The following is a 22,542-nucleotide window of genomic DNA, read 5'->3' on the forward strand; positions in this document are numbered from 1 at the left end:
GGCTGACGGCAGCCTACGTCTTTCGATTCTTTAGTATAGATTGGGAAATAATACATGTAAGTTGATTTTATTTCATTATACTTGGATTTATATTTTTCAGACTTCGTTTCAGACTTTTTAAGGGTAGTTTTATTATCAAAAAGAACTGTACGGGAGGTAAGGGTCCATGGTTTTGTACCTGGAATAGAATTATCTTTCATATCTGCTAATGCAATGTCAATGTTGTTCATTGAAGACTGAATGCGCAACCAAAACAGTTTGATTTGTTTTGTTTTGGAGGATTTAAAATGACTTTTAGAACGATTAGAAGTGTTTCCATCTACCCTCATTGCAGTGGAAGTGTGAAAGGTGCTATGGTTCACTTTAACATCCAGGACCCTGCTCTCCAGTTTACTGGACGCTATCTACTTCAAACGAGGGGCACCTTTTTTGGGAGGCTAACTCCTCTGCATGGCGGTACAACCCGCAGTTTGATCCCACTGACGACAAGAAAAAGGAAGAAAGAAATGTTAAAAGAAAAGATGGGTGCTTTATAAAACAATGGAAACATAAAACAATGAAGTAAGTTTTAAAAGGCAATACAAGAATACAGTGATAAAAAATTAAGGTAAGCAATGGTAAATGATCAGAAGTGGGTCACAGGGAAAAAGAATATTTAATAAAAGGATAGTTTATGCCAACAAATATGGTATAAACAGTGTGATGAAAAGAAAAAAATATATGCTAAAATAGTTTTACAAACAATATGAGAAGCATTATCTAACGCATTCAAAACCTCTGAACCTTGGACTAGCAATATATGTTCTTAGAACTACAGAAAAAGAAAAAAGAACCCCTTCCCCGCTCAAAAAAGTATAATAAAATAGAGTGCATTGAAAGACTTCAACTGCTTGCTTTTGAAGTAAATTTAGGAAAACAGTTCTAGGAAGCTGTTAGTATCATTTTTGCACGTCTTTCATACGACATGGCCAGGGCACGTACCCTGCGGCTGGACGAATGGCCGCCATGTTGACTACCCGATATTTATCTTACTGAAATTGTTTACATAAATTATGTTGTCACCAAATAACCCAAATTTTCGATTGTTATGCTTTTTCAAAAATATTCCTAATTCGCCGATGGTTATAAAAAGGACAAGGTAGATCTGAAGCTATGTTTTCAAAGGAAGTGGAATTCCCAGAATCCGTTTCGTCAAGAAGCCCGGCGTCTCAATTAAAACGTACGCACACGCCGGGAACCTCGCTCTTTCTATGCGCCCTTTCAACGGTCTTTTGACAGCGATCTGACAGCTCCGATTGTTTTTCTGGAAATCAGCATGGCATTTCCAATAAATTTAAATAAATGTCAAGAAATATTTCCATGGAACATAATGTGTATAGTTCCATTAATATATACCAGCAAATAAACAAATTGACAATAAACAAGACTCATATTAAGTGCTGAGCATAGCAGCATACTCGTTATGTAGTCCAACTTATTGTACGCGAATAGCGATATTGTGATAATTTTTGCATAGGTCACTATCTCTCCTCTACAGGTAGACATACGGTTAACGTCAGTCTGTGAAATTAGTGTCCGTTATGGACCTATATAATTATGTAGCTTCTGTGACCAAAACAATTAGTATGGAGTGATACATGTACATGCCAGGCCCGGATCCAGAAAAAAATTATATGGTGCTATTTGGGGTCTTAATTTTGAGGTAAGGGAGAGGATACCCCTCCTGTTAGGGGAGAGAGAGGTCAGGAGAGTCTTGCCCTAGACATGTTTTAAATAAAGGTATCAAAAGGCACCTGGGGTATAAAATCTGATGTGCAGGATAGGATTACTCCCATTTGTTAGAGGGTCTGGGGTTCCCCCTGGAAATTGTTGAAATATAGGTATGACATGGTGGCCTCTGGTGCATTTTTGGGTCTTACTTTTGAGAAAAATATCCTTTGCCAAACTCACTCTGATGAGTATATTTTTATCTCAGTTCTAAGCCGACTTGGGGTGGGGGCACGGATAATTAAAGTAACTCTCCCCAAACCACCCTAACACTAATAACAAGATGATTCGGACCAACAATCACACTCTTCCACAGTAAATAATTTATTACTTGCATTTGCCACTTTGATACTATTGAGCATAGGTATGATTACCATGTAAATTGGCCATTTCAGGAAAAAAGAGGTGTTTGTGTAAATATGCTTTAATATCAGGGAGAATAGCTAAAGGGATTAGCAGTCACACATGCCAAGAAACTGTTTGCTGGCAGGTAAACACAGGCAAATTTTTAGTCTTTTTTTATGCCTGAGAGACAGCTTCAATATACAATTCTAAACCCTTCAGCTAGACTCCCTGATAATAGATATGGATTTTTCAAACAGTATGTGCATGCATATATATTGTATATCACTTGTATGGGAGCTTAAAATTATATAGCAGGTCTTAACATACAGCATAGTCTTTCTAACTGACATGGACTTTGAAAGATGCATGTTCTAATTCGTTATAGCAATAAATGAACTAAAGCTTTGTCTTTGTCTAAAATATCAATGAATTCAACTGCGAAATACATGTTAATATTAGTCAAAATACATGAACGAATTAATCACTTGTGATTTTTACTAATGCATGCACAGAAAGATATATTTAAAATATATGATGCACATATCCCACAAAGTTAAATGGTTTTTAGAATGTGCCTCTTTAAAGAGCTAATATAGTAATGATACCCTGAGTAGATAGTATGCACTCTGACTGGTTATGGTAATATATATTGCAAGACATTCTGTAATTTGGGCACCACTGCCCACAATTTAACAAAACAATTTTATTCCATATTTCATCAATTCTTTTACTTTACGTTTACTGTACATTTATGATTATGAACAATGAATACCAAAATAAATTTCAACATACATTGATATAAAGAAGTAATTATGCAGTGATGCACAGAGTAATGATAAGTAATGATATGCTGTTTTTCATGCCTGATTCCTTCCTCAGGCTTTAAAGTTATTGATTTCTTGGTTTATGTCTGATATACATAGTATTTAACCGCTATAGATTACTCACAATTTAACAATTCTTCATTCCTTTGTGATGACAGTAATTAACTGTTATACAACAAATTCAAACTTCATATTTTTGAAATAACATAAGTATGAAAATACATATACATTTTTGTAGCTGTTATATATTACATATGCATGACTTAACAGTGTCACAGTCTATTTCTGTTCATCTGTTTCAAGAATGACATTGTTTGAAACACTAAAATTCTAGACAAATGTATTCTTGTGATGCCCTTATGATACTGTCTCATAAACCGCTCATCATCACATTTAAGGTATGACACATGTAATAGTGTACCTCCTTTTGAAGAGTATTCAATTCCTTAAAAGTTCTTGACAAATGTATTCTTGTGATACCCTTATGCTACTGTCTCATAAACCTCTAAATATCTTCAGCTCATCACAAATTAAAGTATGACCCATGTAATAGTATACCTCCTGTTGAAGAGTATTCAATTCCTACAATAAACCTACTTTGACTTAAATGTTTCAGGGGGCATAGGTTCAAGCTGTTTAAATTGAATTTACCTCTGAAACAGAAGGGGGTAGAGTTAGACATCTTTAAATATTTTGCCTTTACTCTTTAAGATTACATATTGTGGAAGAAATGTAGGTAGGTTTTACTTCTAAAACAGTCCCACAGGAATGGACCTTAATTTTTCGATGTTGGGAGTTAGAATTCTGTCTCATTAAATCCTTTTACTTGAGGCATCTTAGAAAAAAATATAGCCACAGTTTTATTTTGTATTTTATAATTGTATACCAATAGTTTGATGTTTCTTTAATCAAAATTAATGATATAATGAATTATCGGCAAACGTTTAGGACCATGGCCATCACTTTGAAATTTGTCTCTACTTGAGCTTGAGGAAATATCATGAGTTATACAAAATTGATAAAAAACGGCACGGTAAAAGTGTTTAAATTTTGCATACAGGTCTCTCACTGGATACAATATATTGCTGTAACATTGTTTTGAACATTTGAAATATTCACCATTAGGTGGGTTATACCTTAACTACATATTCATATATAAAATAGTCTTTACTTATCTTTATCTTATTGTATTAAATGTTCAGCTATTTTTTTTTCTGCGAGAAAGTTAACATTTCACTTCAGCTTTCCTTAGTACAATGATGTTGTGATAAACATGCTTTTAGCTTTAGTTTCTTTATTGTTAGATGGTGCAGTGAGCCGGTTTTAATTAAAAACATGAATTGCCATAAATTTTAATTTTCCTCTGCTATTTTTGACTTCTAAATGTAATTGGGTAGTTTTCAAAACAGACTGATATCTACTTTAACCACAGATATATGAAATACTACAGTCTGTTATACATTTTTTTAAAAAAAAAAAACAGGGAATGCATCTCAACTTCCTAAATATTAATGCAAAATTAAAATAAGCCATAAAATGACTAATTTGTCTTAAGTGCTATGGAAAAATCCACTGTTTATCATCACATAAAGCATTCGTTAAACTTCAAACACAGAGTACTCTTATACCTGTATCAGTTTTATTACAAGCATGAATGTCCCAAGTGAAGTAATATAACTGTTTTCCATTATTATTCATACCTGCTGTATATATACATACTATTAAAGGCATAAACAGTATCTTTGTGTTGATGACTGTGGAAAAAAGATGAAAAAAGAATGTGTTTCACTTGGGATAGAAAAAAAACATGATTATCACCCGCTGAAGGAAAACAGATATTGTTTTTGCATTGTCCGTCCATGTGTGCGTCCGTCCGTTCGAAATTAAAAATGCTCAGATACTGTATCTCCCATGACTTAGTAAATGCAGAGTTTTTCCCCTTAATCTGGTAAAAAGAAATAAATGCTGATAATTCTAACAGAATCACAAAACCTTAAATAATAATTTATTGGGACATGACCTTTGCTCACATATAGTAGTAACCCTCTTAACCCAGTAAAACCAGTGTTTCCCCTTGATTTGGTAAAAACTGGGTTTGTTTTACTGTATCTAAGTAACTTATGGATGGATCTTCATGACACTTTAAACAAATGTAGATCACCAAAGGGAGGTAATGCAAGCTCAGTTCCACCAGGATCACTTCATTAACTTTAGACTTATTGCCCTTTAATTATTTTACAACACATAAATGCACACATTACTAAGTCATCCGTTACTGGATCTTCATGAAATGTAACGCAAATATAGATCACTATAGTGTGATGGTGTGTGCACATCTTTAATCAGGATCTCTTCGGTAACTTCAGAGTTATTACCCTCAAATTGTTCTAAATTCATGTTTCAGCATGTTTTTAGCTGTTTGCTTTGGAAATACTGGGCAGAAATGATCAAAGTTAGTTTTTTCTGGTGCATATTTTGGCAGGCTCTCAGTATTGCATATGTTCATTTTAATGTACAGGAAACAGTACTACCGGTATAGCAATATTTCACACTTCTGTTACATGTTTTTGAAAACTACCCAGCTGAGAGCGGGAATATTCTAAATTAAAACATTTTGATGTATTTTTACAGGTTAAGAAACAATATTTCATCATCCGAAAATGGAAAAAAAACCCTAACAGATAATGAAAAGAAACTTCATGGGCAGTTCGGTTCATGAGCTATTGCTTTAGCTATGAAAAGTGAATTCATGGGTCTGCTAGTCAAAACAGCTCGTAATAAAGAGTGCTGGGCAAAACTCACTCGTCTCTATATGAGGGTTGAGTGGAAACAAATGTCCTGTAATCCAGCTGTACAGCCCAGTAATATTCCTCCACTAATGTCTGAAAGTAAAATTAAAAAATGACTGAAAATGCAGATCATATATCATACATACATTAAGGCAATTGAATCAGATCATGACGACCTCACACGTGTATTACAAGATGTGACCACTTCTAACATACTTGGTGAATTTAAAATAAGTGGTAAAATGAAGACATTGTTTGATTTTCAATTGAATATGAACCAAACTGCTCCAAAAGGCCGCAGTTGGAACCCAGAAATAATTAGACTTTGTTTATCACTGATTTGCAGATCCCCGAAAAACGATGAATGTTTGTCCAACTACCTAGTACTCGTCTTCAACCCAAATAAAAAGGTACAAAAATGTAGTAGATCAACAAGCAGGCCTTAATGCTACTGTTTTAGAATGGATGAAAAATGTGCCAACATTTTAAAAAGTGCCACCAGAAGGTTATGAAGGGGGACTGCTCATAGATGAAATGTCTATAGAAGAGGACCTACAACTGAAAAAATGGAGATGAATACAAATTAATAGCGTTTGTTGAGTGCTGCTAAGAGTCTAAATAATTTGATAAACTTTCTGGAAAAAATGACTAAAAACTTGCTTCACATGTATTAAAACTACTGTTTATAGGCCACAGTGGATTTAGATTTCCAGTAGCTCGTTTTCCTACAATACAAACCAGTCCACATGAGCTATATTTAATTGTCTGGAAATGTATTAAGATGTTAGCTTTATATGGTTTCACATAACAAACTAGATGGAGCACAGGCTAATCGGGTATTAAGGAAAACGTTTCTACCAGAAGATAATAGAACATCTGTCACAATAACCACTGTAAGAAACAAAGACAAATATCAAACAGGGAATGCCACGTATAAAAAACGCAGTCTCCCCAAAACGAAACCCACAGCACGCAGACGTGCACACCACAAACACACACTCGCACACAAAACCAACACACGAGGACAAAACGAACAAAGGAACACAGTGGGGCACCGCCTTGGAACGATCAGTGGCAAAAACACCACTGGGGAGCTTAAACCGGTTAATGGTGCGCACCCAACCTCACTCTTATCCTCACTATGTTCCAAAGACAAGCGACAGTGTAAATAAAAGTAATCCCCTCCAGGTGAATCGCTAACACACGTAATGGAAACAAAAAAGGCATGGCATGTAAAACACAAAACACGAAACACAAAAGTTTTCAAAATGTTTCTGATCCAAGCATGCCAAAGTTGATGTGATCATGGATTATTCACACTTGATGAAAAAAATAGGAACAACATTTCAAAAGGTGTAAAAATGGGACAACTAAGTAACTTTTGGTATTCCATAGGAAATCCATCATTTGGGAACACTGGTTCAAGGCCTACCAATGGAACAGTTCGTCAAATACTCTCAAAACGTTCACCAGAAACTTGCACAAGATAATTTTTTTCCTTAATTCACAACTTAAGATGAGGTATAAACTTGTAGAGGATGTGCTTGATGAAATGTGCTTCACTTAATGAAAGTTTATCAGGACAGTAAAAAAGTGCAAATGATGGCAGTGAACTTAACAGCAGTATTAAAATTCTACAGAATACCTCTAAGCTAGTAAAGATTTTCCGCGATGGCAGATCATTTAAGCATTATGAAGACAGTAGGTTGAAAGAACTTAGAGATGTTTTGGATTGGTTCAGGAACTGGAAAAAAGAAAATAAAGGAAAACAAGACTTGACAAACACTGAGAAAGAAAGAAGTTTAATTTCATATCAGACCAGAGAAGACATTGTATCACGCTTACTAGGTTTTGATGAAATGTGGAGGGGCAGGTTTAAACATTCATTCGGCTCTGTTGTGCCATCCAGGATCAACAGCGATGCAATAGAAAACATTTTCACAACAGCGTGGCATTCATAATAGGGCCAATACAAACCCTGACTACCTTACCTACTGCAGAGCAACTAATGCTATTATCCTTGGTCAAACGTCAATATCACGTAAAACCAATGCATGCGCTAGTGCTGGAGCAAACTGCTTATCCTTAAGGGCGAGAAAAAGAACACCACTTCAAGAAATCCACATCAATAAATAGGTATGTATACTAATGCCTAAAACAATTGTTTCCGGTATCCCGACCTACCCTAAATTTTTGGCCCGACCCTAAATGTTAATGATCTTGGAGAATTTGTTTTCAACTTTTTAACAAAAAATTGCAAAACTGCACTTTTTATGCTATAAACATGGTCAGTGATGTTAGAAATCAACTTACTGATGCTCTAAAGGCATAACTCCCTTATTCGTATTCATGTTTTGACTTAAAAATAATTTCCAAAAAGTCCCACTTAATAACAAGAGGGCCATGGTGGCCCTTATATCGCTCACCTGAGTTTAATTGCTTGCTCTGTTAAACAATTATACAAATTTCTTTGCTGAAGTTTTAAAAACAAGAAAGTAGGTTAGTAGGTCAGGGCTAAGAACATTAAAGATGAGTATTGAAATCTTTATCGAAAGTAACTGACGTGGTCCAAATTTCTATGATGTTATAATCGGTGTGCAAAACTGTACATGTCCTCCAAATTTCAAGGCTGTATCTTAAAAAATAAAAAAGTAGGTCAGTAGGTCAAGGTCACACTCAAGTGACCCTAATTACTTGGGGTCATCAGGTAATTATAATTAAACAATCTAGGAAATAAAATCAGATAATTTTTGAAGTATTTTTTCCTATATAATTCATATACAAGTGACCCCCGGAGCGGGGCCTCTTTTTACCCTAGGGGCATAATTTGAGCAGTCTTGTTAGAGAACCTCTAGGCAATGCTACATACCAAATAACAAAGGCTTAAGCCTTGAACTTTCAGACAAGAAGATTTTTAAATATTTTCCTATTTGTCTATGTAAAACTTGGGGCCCCCGGGGCAGGGCCTCTTTTCAACCCAGGAGAAAAATTTGAACAATTATGGTAGAGGACCATTAGGTTATGCAACATACCATTGTTTCAAGTTCAGTCTTCATATCTGTTCTGTGCAGCTGTTCACCCGGGTCATCAAAAACACCAGCTTTTACCATGCTGACACATGCATCATTAATCAAAACACTGTGCAGTTTTTCACCCAAGTCTTTCTTTGTACTTCTGCAGGGCATTTCCTCACCTTAAGCCTGCAGCAATAACTTAAGTTCTGCTTTTTTTTTTATAATTTGAAAAGAAGTTGGAAACTGACATGTCTTTCTTCATAAACAATATTGAAACACTTTCTACATTTTTCTTTTTAGCTTTCTGAACTACTTGTTTCCCCGAGTGCTATCCCTTTTTCCCTTTCAATAACCCGCAGATAATATTTTCTTAACTGAGCAATAATAACAGTAAAAAAAAGTCTGACAATCATTTCAAATAAAGACAGTATAGTAACTGCATGCTGAGGACAGACCTTCCACACAAGACTATAGATTCAGATTCTGCACTTGCCTTCAAAGACATATTCCATTTCTCAATGAAAGATTGTAAAAGGTCAGTGCACATCAGAATATTCCTTACCATCTTTCTTTTCAGTGTGAAGAGCTTCATGCTGCTATTGCTTCCAATTTTTCAGAACTCAAGTGCACTGTCTGTGATGTTAGTCAAACCTCTTCTTTCGAAAAGAAGTTAGCATGGAAATAATAGTCACCATTGTCCCCATATAATTCATCTTTAATTATTGACAGTTGAAACAAATCACCACTCACTACAACCTGTATTCCACCAAAAAACTTTACTGCAGTCTTTAATTTGCCTACAAACATATTCAACAGTCTTGTGATCGTTTGCTTACCATCGACACTTCGTCAGTAATATGAACATCCGTTTGTTTTATAGGAGATAAAGTCCCAGTGAAATGCTCATCAGTTTGAATAAGATGCGCAAGATTTTCTTTAGAGTGACGCCCGTCCTCCATGCCAGCAAATCTGTAGTTATTGGACCTAAACTCTTGTACTGCAAGCTTGCAATACCCGTGTAGCATGTGAGAGAAACGGTCTTCGTGCTCATAAGTTTTCCCACAAACATTCTTACTGTAAAAAATTTGCCAGTGCCAGTCTGGCCGAAAGTTGCTATGTTGTGTCCTTTCACAACTAACTCGTAACACAACTGTTGCTTTAAATCCATATTTACTTGAAACGCAACTGGCATAAACACAGCGAGTTTGACATATTCGAAATATGCAGTAAGAGCGAGGTTCCAGGCGTGCGCGTACGTTTTCATTGAGAAGCCGGGCTCCTTGACGAAACGGATTTCCGTTGGTTGAAAATATGGCTTCAGATCTATCTTTTTTTATAATCTTGGCGAATTATGAATATCTTAATAAAGCATTACAATCGAAAATTTTAAGTTATTTAGTGACAACATATAAAAACAATTTCAATAAGATAAATATCGGTCAAATCACGGCGGGCAGTAAACACGGCGGCCATTCGTCCAGCCGCAGGGCACCTGTGGCCCAGGGAGCGAATCAACGACTTCCCGCACCCGTATCAGTCAAACAAGTAGTGACGTGCGTGTATAATTTAAACGTTTATTTGTGGAAATAAACAGGATTTAGAAGGTTACGAAATAAACAATGATTTTACTTTAGATACTTAATATCGAACTTGGTTATTATGCAATTAAGAATTCATTTCCAATAGTATTTAATGGAACTGTTTCTTCATAATATCAGTTGCATAAACACGAATATTAGCTGCTTCGGTGGAACATTTAAATAAACTGTTAATGTCAATTTCCATATTGCTAAATAACAAGTTTATCAATTATTGAAACTGCAATTTTGATTAATGCAATTTGATCTGCCTCCGTACAACTATAATCATTCGCAAGCGTATTGATTTTAAAGTTTTCTACAAAATAACCATTAAATCAACAAAAGCAAACTTCTATCATTAATTATAAAGTGAAAACCACTTTTCTATTGCTTAACATTATTTCCCAAGACAGATATTAAATCTGTATTTAACTGAATATGCGTTTATTCTATCTTTCACAATGTATCATTTTTTTTTTATCTCAACACGTATTTTTATGAATTTGCTGGGTGTGCGGAACCGCGTACAGTGCGAAACCGGGTACAATGACTCTATGAACATCTATATTAAAAAAATCACTTTCAATAAATAAGCCTATTTTGTCATGCATCGGTGCAATGGAGCTATTGCATAATGTTTTTTTTTTACCTTCTTCTATTTGCTTTTCATTATCATTCAATATCTTTTGAAGAGCTCTTGTATTTCGTCCAGGTGATATTTCCAACAACGGCGGTTTCGTAATTCTAGAAAATTGTTTGTTTAACAGAAAATGTTGTTCTTTTTAATTTCTATTCCTTCAGTAATTGGTCTATCAATTTTTACTATACATTTCCAGGCTGGAACCTCTTTTTATTTTATCATCTTTTATTTCATTACGGTCAACCTTTATTATGTCTCCTCCCTTCTGGGGGAGACATATTGTTATGCCCTGTCTGTTCAGCCACCCGTGCTTACATTTGCTTACTTAGGTGGCTATAGGAACAATAGGTAACTGTACTTTTTCTTTGATGCCATTCATTCCGTAAGCTTTTATGTGGCTAAAGGAACGATAGAGAGAACAAAAGAGTACCCACATAAATACCCACCCCACCCCCGCCCCCGTCTGTCACCCTTCATTTCCGATCAATAATTGGAGAACCATTTGATTCAGTCTTCTTAGTGCGGTAGAGCGTACGGAATAGACAGCCTCTATTGTTTTTGGGGTAAATTCACCAAAAGTCAAGGTCGCAGGGGCCTGAACATGAAACCCATTTCCGATTAATAACTCGAGAACAACTTGACCCAGATTGTTGAAATATTGTAGGATGATTGGACATGCAGAGTAAATGACCCCTATTGTTTTTGGGGTCATTCCATCAAATGTCAAGGTCACAGGGGCCAGAATCTTTCACCAATAACTGGAGAACCATTTGACCTTGAACCTCGAAACTTCATGGGGTGATAAGGCTTGTAGAGTTGACGACTGCTATTGTTTTTAGTTTTTTTTCCGTCAAAGGTCACATGTGCCTGAACATTGCAAACTGTTTCCAATCAATAACTTAAAAACCACTTGACACAGAATGTTGAAACTTCATAGGATGGTTGGCTATGCAAAGCAAATGACCCCTATTGATTTTGGGGTGACTCCATTAAAGATCAAGTTCACATGGACCTGGATATGGAAATCTGTTTCCGATAAATAACTCGAGAACCATTTGACACAGAATAATGAAACTTCATAGCATGATTGAAGATTCAGAGCAAATGACCCTTATTGAATTTGGGGTCACTCTTTTTTGTTAAGTTTTACCTAACAAACCAACCTAAAAACGGCAAACATATATTTTGTAGAGCCTGCAATTTCACAACTAAAACAAATGTTCTGCTTCCTATGCTCGCAAACCTGGTATCAGTGGTTTTATATGAAGCTGAAGTCCAGGAGACCCACTGTCTCGTAATTATACAAGGTATTTTGCTTCTTCTCCTTTTCTCTACCCTCAAGACTGACTGTACCTTGCATTTCTTTTATTTCTAAATAGTTATGACTTTTGTTTTACCTAAAAGCAAAAATGAACTTTATCAGACATTTTTCCTGGGATTCATATCAAATAAACCACATAGGTGTGTATATGGCAGCTACTACCATAATTACTATTAAGGTCCATAGGCCTTGGCCTGCACATGATTTCCATAGGCATAATAATTTTATCAATAATTCCAAAAGTGGAGATTATATTTCCAAATATTCTTCAAAATGCACCAGAGCTACATGAACAATTCATAATTTTTCCGGGTGACCATATCCCCTAATTTATCCCTCTGCATACATTTTTGGCTGGCTCATTTATGGTTAAGGTATCAGTTATTTAGTGTATATATATATGTACATAAATAGCAGATTTTTTTAACCATTTTGCTTATAGAAGTATATGACTGTGCTCAAAAATAGGAACTATAATTTGAAACAACCCGCTTCTATAATTGCAAAAGACTCGCATTTAGCTATTTTATGTGAACTCATTAAAGCAAATTACTCGATACAGAACGTATTTCTTTAACATGCTTATCAGATTTTGAATAACAAAAAATATTTAAAAAAAAAAAAAAGAAATCATCTTTGGTTTACTCTGAAAAAAAATCTGACCTTAAGTTCTTAAAAAATAGTCTGCCTTTCATAGAAAGCGACAAAATATTTCTTCTCTCCAAGTAAAATCCCAGCTCCCCTCCCCCCTAAGAAGTTCAAATGGTAGGTCCCTTACTTGCGGAGAACAGGTTTGCACTGATACAGAATCCAGGAACACTTGTTAGGTTAACTGCCCGCCGTTACGTAACTGAAATACTGTTGAAAATTGAAAACCGGCGTTACAAACAAACGAAATTAAAAATATTTTCCGACAACAAGCACTGAGCACTCGGGCTAGAACCGTCATATTTAGTTAGCTTGCCTTCAGCCAGGGTCCTGCTGTTTTGGATATCAGTGGTTTAAAGCCCAGACCACTGTGAAGCATTTACAGTCACTAAGTACGGAATGCTTGTACATACATACATCAAAACGTTTGATGATATTCTGTGGCCCTATTGTTCTTTTAATAAGGAGGTAAAATGTCAATATCACAGTGAGGTTGAGACTGAAAATGGTTTCCTATAATTTTATTTGATGCTCCCACAATATGAAGTTTTTCCTTTAGAACGTTCCGTTTTTCGTTTAAGACAACAACAACAAAAACAACACTGACTTTATTAAGCTCAAAACACAAAACTTTACACAAGAATATATAGTATAAAGTACATTTCAAATTTCAGATATATTATAGAATAAAACAGACGATTATTTAGCATTAAACTAAAAAGAGAGACAAGAATGTTCTTTTCATCTTTTAAAACAAAAAGAAAAATATCTGTAAAGACCCGTTAAAATGAATATAAACTCAATGCCTGTTGATCAATTAAAATCAAAAATGCTTATTTTATGGCTAAAGCAATCTAAGGATAAAAGCTTCTCAAATAACACTTAGTTGTCTGTATTCGGAACATTTGACGTCTGACTAAGTTTTAACAAATCAAAATTAAGTTTATCTGAATTGACATATTATGACAAAAGTCAAAATAAATAAATGTTAAGGTCAGCAGATACAGCAAAAAACTATCACTCAAGAGTTCGATTCCATGTGGAGAAAACCTTCGTTAGAGAAAATGTTCTGAGAGTTGAAGACATTCTTCCTCCCTCTCATGTGGAGAAGTTATCGTTTATTTGTGGATAGAAGTAAATACATGTAGTGCGGAATGTTTTAATTTATCAAGTCGCAGTGATAAAATGGATTGTGAATATAATCTGCTATTCCATGCCAAAATTTTTTTTAGACCTTTTATTTCCACAAAAACATTTCGGCGTGGGGGGTGGGGGAGCTCCGCGGCCGAGTGGTTAAGGTCGTTGACTTCTAATCGCTTGCCCCTCACCGATGTGAGTTCAAGCCTCACTCAGGGCGATGAATTCTTTATGTGTGGAAGCCATTCATCTGGCTAACGGAAGGTCGGTGGTTCTACCCAGGTACCCGCCTGTGATGAAATAATGCACGGAGGGGCACCTGGGGTCTTCCTTTACCATTAAAGCTGGAAAGTCGCCATATGACCTATAATGGGTCATTGCAACGTTGAACCCAACAAAAACAAACAAACAAAATTAAACATTTCGGAAATAGTACTACCAGTCAACTCTATGATGCTCATTTTATAATGATAACTGTTTTACAGAAATATTTCTTGGTCATGGAATTTGGTTTAAGAAGCTTGAATGGTGTAGGTAGTTTAAAATAATTTGAGACACGACTATGCAATCATGTTCACAGCACAGAAATATGAATTTTATAGAAATTTGTTTACATCTCTGGATAAAAAAACTAAATCTGTGGCAAAGGTTAACCGTAGATAATGAACACGATCATGCTTTATTTTCAAGGTGTACTAACAATTCTAATTGCATCTTTGATGCTAGCAGCAGTATTATGAAATATTTTAGATTTTCAAAATGGAGTATAAGTTATTATAAGAAGCATGCTACATGCAACTGAATGTTATATTAGCTTACTTAGTATTTAATATATAGCATTTAATTACCTCCCTTTTAAACTTTTAATATTCAATAAATATTGTGTCAATGCTTTTTAACCCTTTAAAACATTTTCAATCTGCCCATCTGATATTGCGATTAATGAATAATCTAAAATACTGGAGACAATGTCCGTTATTTGCAACTGTTACACCATTTCATCTGATAAAACAATATCACTTATTAAGCAACTCATATTTGGCTCATTTCAGTCGAATATCTATATAGAGGATTTTACATGAGTGTGTTTTCAAACTGAATTTTATTCAACGAGTTTAATAAACTCTATGTGGAAAGCCACAAAAGAAATATTCTTTTTATCACATGTTAGCCTTTCTTGTCGAAACATCAAAAAATCGACTTTCTTTTACTATATAAACAAGTTAGACAATTTGACCGACTACACTATAAATGACGTCGACGTCAAAGCTTTATTACACTAGTGTATTATCATTTTTATTTAATGGCTTTATTACACTCCCGCGACGTCAGACATGTGATAAAACTATTTATTGATAAAGTGATCAATTCAATGTGTTCTGCTAAGTTATCCGCATTAAAAAAAATTATAACAGTTTTTTGTAGCATGGAAGTGAATGCGAATAAAGATGCGTAGTGGTTACTCCCGGATACGTCTTAAAATAATAAATTATTATTTTTTTAGAAATATGCTAACTAACTATACAATACAGCACAACTTTCATTATTCTCTCTACTTACATACATATAACTGTTATAATGTGAATAATAAAGCATGTATGCAATGCAAAACAATCTCCTGTCTTTAACATTTCTTCTTCTGACAGCCACGCACACAGTTACAAAAGCGATAATAACTATGCACATAATGCTAAACAGATACCTATCTATCTTTAACATTGTGTTTCATTAACATAATTATACACATTTTACAACATATATTCATATACATTAAGTGATTGCTATGCAGACAAAAATACACATGAACAACAAAACCTCATACCTTTCGTCTACTTACAAACGCGCAAATACAATACGTAAGTTTAGAATTGAAACCGGCAGACATAAGAATATCCCTCGAGATGCAAGGATCTGTCAGTATTGTGTAGAAGATATTCATATCAAATTGTAGAATGTGAATTTCATGTATTTTTCCAATGTCCAAGATTTGATGAATTCGTAATCAATATTTATACAACTGGTACACATTGGGTACTACAGTAAACTACTTTTATGAATTGTTAAAAATTGATAGTTCTGAAAAAAAAATCAAGAGAGTAGCAGTGTTTGTTCAACATTTACTGGTCAGACACTGCTATTAATTTTTCCAGGTTAGGCTTACATTGTATGAAATGACTCTGTAGGACCCCCTCAAAACTTTTGTTGACACATGAGGTGCCATTTACCGTGTCAAATAGCCTTCCAGACACCAAACAATAACATTTTTACATGGGCATGCAGGATCCATTTTTTTCTATTTACATTCTAAGACAACCACCCTCAACTGTGCATGGATTTTAGTGGTGAATTCCAACAAGTACTTACTTCACTAAATTGCTAATTTCAGAGTTAAATATATAGACAGGCAGCTATAAAATACACAGAAAACATTACATTTCCAGATTTTAAGGATATTTTCATGATTCAAAGCAACACATTTTTAACCAGTCAGCTGAAGTCTCATTGAATGCTACGGGTTTCCCTACACTTTTTTCAACCTGCTGAATAAATAGATTACAGATGTAAATGTTAAAGGGAGAATACTCACTTTGTCTAATATGCATTACCTAAAAGAGGCGTCTTTCTTTGAAATGCTGGGTACACAACTACATGTCTTGTATGTATATGTATTATTAATTACAAATGAAACAGGCAGATACTGATATACCCCTAAATGCAAGTACGTGTCAGAAATTTGCAGAAAACATTGAATTTCATATTGATGTTGCAGAATGTGAATTTCTCATGTACTTTTTCAAAGTCCAAGATTTGATGCAATTAGTAATCAATATTTATACACCTGGTACACATTTGGCACTACAGTAATTTGTTAAAAAATTTTAGTTCTGAAAAATTATAAGAGAATAGTAGCGTTTGTTTAACATTTACTGAATACATGGATTACTGATGTGAATGCTAGAGGGAGAATACTCTGTTTATCCAATATGCATTACCTAAAGGAATTGTCTTTCTTTGAAATACTGGTACACAGCTAAATGTCTTTACTTGTATGGTCATGTATTGTGGGCCGGTGGCTTTTAATTACAAAATCAAATTGAGTTGAGTTGAGTTAATAAACATACATACACTTGTTATAATAATAAAAGATGTAAATGATGCAACTCAAATACCTTAATATGTTTTGTAATCAGAGTATAACAATGAAACATTCTGTTCCATTGTCACAACTACACACATTTTACAACATATATTCATATACATAAAGTGATTGCTATGCAGACAAAAAATACACACAGACAACAAAAACTCATACCTTCCGTCTACTTACAAACTCGCAAATACAATGCAAAGATAAAATTTTAAACATGCACTAAATGCAGCACAAATTCCCGTCTTTCACAAAGTATTGATATAATCAAAAATATGTTCACAATGCAATACGTATTCCATTTATTCTCTACTAACAAACACATAATTGTTACTATAATAGATATACAATGCAAATTTATTTTAAAGCTAACATGTACACATTTGTTATTGAAAGTCATGTACACAATGCAACTCAAATTCCGATCTTTCTTCTACTAGCATACAAACATAACTGTGATAGTAATTCCGCAAAAGCCTGTGCTAGGGTCGCCTGTCAAATTGTGTCTTTAGTTTTTACTATCTGTTAAATAATTTTTGATAAGTCCATTTTTCATATACATTGTTTTTGTATGTATTCTGATTAAGCATTGTAGTTTGTACAATAAATCTATATCAATATTTGTGCTAAATTGTTTGTTGATCATATTTAATGGTAGATTAGTACTTCACGCTCATCTGCTGCAAGGATTACGTATAGATCGATTTCACACCGCTTCAAACTCAGGTTATACGTTTTTCAGTTATTTTGACCGCTTAGAAGTATGAAACAACTTAGCCCACCGTAAACTAGAGTAAACAAGGAATGTCTCTGACATTCGGTTCGAGCTGAATTACGTTACAGTTTCAAAATAACACCTGAACAGTGAGTTCTCCTGTATAGGTATACAGTGTATACACCCAACACGATGAATGCAGCTGGTGCGCGTGACGTACGTACCTACCCTTTGTCAGAATAATTTGTATATTTGATGTATTGCTAACGTAACACATAAGCACAGATAGTGCTCGACTCCATTTTCATGCTATCTTTGTTATAATTATTGTTGAATTGCTGTAAATAATAGACTTTGGGTCATTTCTGACTAATTTGGGTTAATTATGTTGATAGCTGGGTCCCAGCTTCGCACATTATATCATTTACAAAAGTTAAAGGGAACCAGATATTTGACAGAGCAAGTACTCGTTGTAAAACGTTATGTTTAAATATGGACCAATCAGAAACAAGTTCTAAAAATAGCACGTCTGCTGGGGTATAAATAGGTAGATGGATGACAGAGAGCTCATTCGGTATCCAGCGGTAGAAGAAGACGCATCGAGGATTCAACTAATAATTTATCCCAGTACCTTGAGAAGGAGACTATTGCAGTTACCCTGTCAGGGCGGATAAATTATTAAAAAGAAGACTTTGGAAGTTCTTAGACTAAAGAAGAGTAGCAGAATTTCGATAAGGTTTCGAGCTATAGGGCCAGCGCATAGGAGTTTTACCTTAAGGGTAGTTGAATGCTATAGACTATAGCATATACTACCCGTTAAGAACATCTTTCCCGTTTGACTCTTTGCCTGCATTTCTCTTTGTACAAGTTCAAACGAAAAACCGATAGTTTGATATCGCCGCATATTACGACATGCACCTGTCCTTAACCAGTTATCCAAAGCTGTCATTTTATTTCACTTACAATGACAAGCGTGTAAGCCAATCAAAACTAAGTAGGGCGTTTCCTTACGTCTAGTACATGACCAAGCGCATTTTTTTTTTGTATAAAATATGGCTACTTCAAGTAAGCATAGAGGTGGGAGGCCGCTGAGCTCCGATTTTAGAAATCTGATTATCAAAAAGATGATTAACTTTGGTGCTGATGAAAACTTAAACATCAAACCTCGCGGTGCATATACATCCGTAGCCAGACAGCTAGAAATAGACAGGGGCACTGTGAGAAATATATGGAATAAGTACTGTGCAACAAAAAATTGTGCTCCATCTCCGTATATTCGACATGCAAGTGGGAAATTGACGGATGAACACAAACAGTATATCATTTTTCTTGTGCAGCAGACACCATCATTGTCCCTTGGGAGTATCAAAGATAAATTGAGCGCTATGTGTAATGTTGACATTTCAAAACCGGCTATTTGCGGCTTTTTGAAGAAGGAAATGACCCGGAAAATACTTACAAAACCTGCAGCTGAAAGGTTCAACGATGAAAATATGATGTACACTAGAGCTTTTCTTGCCGTAATGTACAGAACAGATCCAAAGAAAATGAAATTTTTGGACGAAAGCGGTTTTCACAAACCTGATGTGTGTAACCGTCGCTATGGTAGATCAACGAAAGGGGAAAGGGCAATAGAAATTCAGACCAGGACTCGAACAAAAAATGTGACGCTAAATTTACTAATAGGAATTGATGGAGTGTGTCATGCAAATATTCTTGATGGTGCTAGCAATGCAGATACATTTATGGAATTTGTTTTCAATGCATTAAATTCTACAACTAATTTCGGAGATCTAGCTTTACGACCAGGAGATTTCTTGATTTTAGATAACTGTCCAATTCATCGCTTCCGAGCCGAAGATGTATTATCACGAATGTTGGACAGATTTGGGATAGAGTACATTTTGTTACCAACTTACTCTCCACATCTGAATCCAGTGGAACTGTGTTTTAATCACATTGAAACTTTAATGAAAACTGAGGATATTCGCTCTGTGGCAAAAGATAATTTGGAATATGTGATCATGTGTTGTGTTAACAGTATCACTGCTGATGACTGCATGGGATATTACAGTCATGTAGGTTATTTACGCATGTGAAATGAATCGTGAAATATAGTTAATGTTAAATATTTTAGAAGTACTGTTGCTATATCTTCGTTTCTTTTGACAACAGAGCCGTTGAGAAACTGAACTGAAGAATTCCACGTATGAATTCAGATAGCAGACCTATTCGAAAATATTTGGAAATTGAGATATAAATAATTTTACAGTAATTGTTATTTTGTTGTGAACAATTATAGACATAAGATTTACCATTTATACAAGTTCATAAATAAATCATCCGGATGTTCATTAATATGATTATTTTAAAACCAATACTTTCATTCTGTTTCAGCTTGTAAAGAACTTTATTTTAAAGTTGAATTAAAATATATTTGCTTTGTATTTCCCAAACCTAGTGCTTATTATGCATCTTTGAGGAATGCAGTTGATTGCTGATAGTAAATATGAAAAAATATTAACAAGCTAGTTCTTCTCTTGCTCCCAGAGCTATGAAAATTGTTAAATTAGAATGTTTGGCATCCAGTTGATTGTTTCTTGTCAAAGTCCCCCACCCCACTCCAACGAAGTCGCTAGACATTATTCTTTTTCCGTTTGTCCGTCTACCTGTCTGGAATATAGTTCGTCCCTTTTGTTTGGTTTTGCCTTTGCACTAAATTTAAAGTTAGCATTTCTGAAAGTAAAGTTTTCGCCCGAAACGTCATTTTTAAGAAAGTTATTATTTTCATTTACGAATATTGATGTTAGAATTAATTGAAAAGTACGGCTATTTCATCAGCAGACTGTTGTTGTTTGTAATCACGGTACAGAATATTTGTTGCTGTAATCCGTTGTGGGAATTATTTTTTTTTATATTTAATAAATATGGGCGCCTTACACTTCTATTGTCTCGTATTGAAGATAATAAAATTTCCGAATGACCCCTCTTTGTAAAGATATATCTGCGCCTCTATGATGTAATTATGCAAATAAATACTTGCATACATGGCTTCATCAATTATGCACTGATAATTTCCTAAAGACCCTATAAAGTGTCCAGTTTTAAGTAGAAAACAGACGGGCTACTAATGATAAATGAGTACTTGAAACAGGTTATGTAAATTTAGACATAGTTTATGTATCCCTAAGTACTGGATGTTAAAGATAATGTGTTGCTTAAGGCCATAAGCACATTTATGTTAAGGCTCATTCAGCTGACATGCTTCATGCGTTCTTGCTTTATTAACTTGACTGTACTGTGTAACTAAGTTCAATCTTTTAGATATAAAAAACACCCAACAAGACTGCCGCTGAATGACATAACCAGTTTATTTGCAAGATAATTTAAGAATCTTTTACTGGTGAATTTAAATAGCTGACTTTGGTTTACATACTACCTTCAAATATTAAAATACATAAAACAAGAGGGCGGAGATGGTCCAATATCACTCACTAGTTTCACAGCTCAGGAAGGTTTTACTGGGAACTTTTCTGCCAAATTACTTGGAAAACTGGCAGTCTAATTTATCATAGATTTCAAAGTTTTCAGTGGAGCCACGCTTCTTTTGACAAATCAAGATGTATTTTAACAATTTTAGTTGACGGTCATCTACGGAATGCTGGTAGGGACATGCCAGTTGCCACTTGTCCGTTGCTAGTTACTAACTGCGAATTGGGTCAAATTTATGTGTTCACCCTATGTTTGCGTTTGTCTCGTCACTGTCGGGATGAGGCAAGCGTATAAAGAATGCAGGACTCTTATTCGATCCTCGGACAAATTTTTCTTCAATACAAAGGTCTTGTGAATGCTACTTGCCTGTTGCTACTTGCCAGTCGTTACTTGCAAGTTGTTACTTGCTACTTGCCAACTTAATTGATGGCCATGGGAATCTGAATTTTGCAGCTTTCGACAGGCATCTGTCAGATATGAGCCGCGCCATGAGAAAACCAACATAGTGGGTTTGGGACCAGCATGGATCGAGACCAGCCTGCGCATCCGCGCAGTCTGGTCAGGATCCATGCTGTTCACTTTCAAAGCCTATTGGAAATGGAGAAACTCAGTTAGCGAACAGCATGGATCGTGACCATGGATCATGGATCCGCGCAGTCTGGTCCGGATCCATGTTGGTCCCAAACCCACTATGTTGGTTTTCTCATGGCACGGCTCAATTATGTTTTGTATCCTTTTGATTATATACAATGCGGAGTATAGTTAGGGGGTGGGGGGATTAACATGACAAGACAGTAAATATTTTACGTCTATTTCACGGCAATTAGCAACTGACAACTAGCTATTAGCAGGTGGCATGTTAAGACTTACAAAGTCTGTTGAGATCAAGTTATCTGTAATAAAGTTTATTCTTTCTTCATACTGACACTAATATTTTTCAAGAAAAACATTTTCTCTCTAGGCTCATCTCAACAGTCAGAGGTCAGAGATATTGTAAATTTCTTTTAGAAAGTGCTATCAAAGAGGACTGATTTTATGGCCAAGTGCTTTACATTTAATGACTCTACCGACTGATGCCAGTCTAGTGGCATTTGACCCTACCCACATTCCAGTCACCAAAGG

Source organism: Mercenaria mercenaria, chromosome 3, assembly GCF_021730395.1.
Source record: "Mercenaria mercenaria strain notata chromosome 3, MADL_Memer_1, whole genome shotgun sequence".
NCBI lineage: Eukaryota > Metazoa > Mollusca > Bivalvia > Venerida > Veneridae > Mercenaria > Mercenaria mercenaria.